The following is a 2,452-nucleotide window of genomic DNA, read 5'->3' as shown; positions in this document are numbered from 1 at the left end:
TATATATATATATATACGTGGTGGGTATAGTTGGTGGCTTTTCCTCGATCGATCGAGATCCATCGTTTGGATTCAACATTCTAGTAGACTACTTTGTCGTATTCTTTTACTGGAAAGTCTTTCTCTCCAATTGTTCTCTTCTTCCTTCTTTTATCCGTTATCTGTAAGTCTATGTAATATATCGAAATCTTTTCGAGGGATGAACGGAAAAATCGACTTCTTCTTTTTCTTCGTTCTAACGGGTCTAATTGCTATCATTTCGATCAAATTTTTCCCGAATTTCGTTACGTTTGGAACGATATATTCCGATGAATAAGCATGTAGGTGTAATTATTGATATTTCTCCTTACGCGTTCATTCAGCATTGACTCATCCAAACGTTCCAAACACGTAACTTCTCCCACGTACGAATTAGTAATCGTGCAAATCTGAATGAACACTCACCCCGTGATATCTTAACACAATTATAGTCTTTATTCCCAGTCTTGTTTTCTTTCGATTCGTTCTTCTTCGATATATATATATATATATGTGTATGCATAATGCGAATTATACACAAACGGAGTCAATAAAATTATCCACGGATCTCGATTCAGTGATCGCATTACCGAGAAAATTCTATTTCTAAATATTATCGTTAATTTTTACGTTACACGCGTTAATCGATCGCCTCGATATGTATCACGCAAACGGATCCAAAACCCATAAATCATTCCCTCGACCCAATCGAGAAGAATCTCTTCCCAAATTTTCCGTTCACGAGAATTCAAAGAAAACGACGAACCATTTCTCTAGAAAATGAAGAGCAATCCTCTTAATCGAACGAAATAGAAAGAAGAAGAAGAGAAAAAAGATTACTTGCATCCAGAATCGAAGACGATCGAATCGACTTGCGTTCCGTCAAATCGTCGCCGATTTTCCGCGAGTGGCGGCGGCGCGAGAAACTCCTACTATTTATAAACGGTTTGAACCCGGTCGCATTGGCGAACCTCTGTGGCCCGCTCGAGCTGCCGCCTCGTGGGGAACAATTCGCCACCCCATGGTAAAAATAGAAGCTCCTAGCCAGCTAGCCGAGAAGCTCGAGGCTAGAGCTCGAGCACGAGCGGCCGCTCTAGCGTTGCTAGAGCGGGGACAGGCGGAGTTGGTGGGGCGGGTGAATCCGTGTCTACTAGCCAAGGCATCCGGTCGACGCGTCGCGGTCCACCCTCGATCGTCACGATGACGATCGTCCCCACAATCGTCGTCGTCGTCGTGGTCGTCGTCATCGTCGCACGTTACCGATGATTTCCCCTCGAAAGAGACGGGAAGAAACGTAGCTACCTTAGTACTTTTCCGTTCTTTCTTTCTTTCTTTCTTTGTTTCTCGAAGCGAAAAGCGAATAGATGTCCATCTCGATAGAGAAGAAGAAGAAGAAGAAGAAGAAGAAGAAGGGAAGAGAGGACTAAGAGAATCGGTCTAATATCCCCCGCGGATACTCGTCGCGAAGTCTAGTGAATATTTTAAGACCGACGAGAGGCCGCATGTAGGAAGAGGCGGGCTGATTCACTGGCCGTGTTCGCACGTAGGAGGACCAGGGAAACAGGGAGAATACCGGTGTTCCTTCTTCTTTTTCCTCTTCTTCTTCCTCTTCTTCTCGTTCTTCTTCTTCTTCTTCTTCTTCTTCTTCTTCTTCTTCTTCTTCGCCGACCGACAGGAGGGACGGACAGGGGCCTAGAGGAAGCAGAGGGCCGAGCGTTGCGCGCTCCTCTATCGGACGAGCTTTCGCGCGTACGTTTCAACGACTGGCCGAGAGGAACGGAGGCGCAAGCACAGAAGACCGAGAGGATAGAGGCGGAGGGAGAGAGAGAAAGAGAGAGAGAGAGAGAGAGAAAGACAGACTGCGCGGCGGAGGGAGAGATGGAGCGAGAGAGGGCCACATTCCGAGCGGATCACGGATGCTTATAGAAGCGTTGCGTAACGGCGTCAGACGGACGGCGAAACCGCGGCTGCTGTTCTGCCCGTCGACAACTTTCGAGACAAGTTCGAGTTTCGAAAAATCCTCTCTCCCGTCCATCCAACACGCTGGAGAGGATAATATAAACGGGATAAACCCGCGATCCCTCGGAGCGTCCTACTGCGCGGAGTGTTGCCCCGTCCGAGAACCGAGAGGCAGAGGTTCTCTCCAACGATCGCGCCGCTCTCCTCCCTAGATCTGGTTTCTTCCGCTGGAGTCTGAAGGGAGAGAAGGATACGTTTCTCTCTCTCTCTCTCTCGGTGCCCTCCGCTGGTGGCGCGAAACACAGCTGCTTCGAGATTCTGCTGAGTTAGGGAGAACGGGTGGCGAGTGCGCGCGAGATGGCCGCGTGTTAGCGCGATAAAAGTCCATTCTTACGGGTTTGTTCAGGTGTGAAAAAAGAAAAGTGAGAGGAGAGAGGGAGGAAGTGAAAATTATCGTGACGATTCATCGAGTGGT

The 2,452-nt window shown here is 48.1% G+C and overlaps 1 long non-coding RNA gene across 1 annotated transcript in view; it reads right to left on the bottom strand.

Annotated features, from left to right (window-relative positions):
• Positions 1-1,610, bottom strand: part of LOC116185397 — a 6,610-nt gene extending 5,000 nt beyond the window's left edge. Inside the window, exon 1 of the long non-coding RNA XR_004150238.1 lies at positions 1,592-1,610. This is a non-coding gene — a long non-coding RNA (uncharacterized LOC116185397). The remainder of the gene's footprint in view (positions 1-1,591) is intronic.
• Between the last annotated feature and the right edge of the window lie 842 nt (positions 1,611-2,452).

The sequence above is a fragment of the Apis dorsata genome, unplaced genomic scaffold (genome assembly GCF_000469605.1).
Source record: "Apis dorsata unplaced genomic scaffold, Apis dorsata 1.3 scaffold_169, whole genome shotgun sequence".
NCBI lineage: Eukaryota > Metazoa > Arthropoda > Insecta > Hymenoptera > Apidae > Apis > Apis dorsata.
Note: the sequence above shows the minus strand (reverse complement) of the source record. Positions and strands in the feature narration are given on the sequence as shown.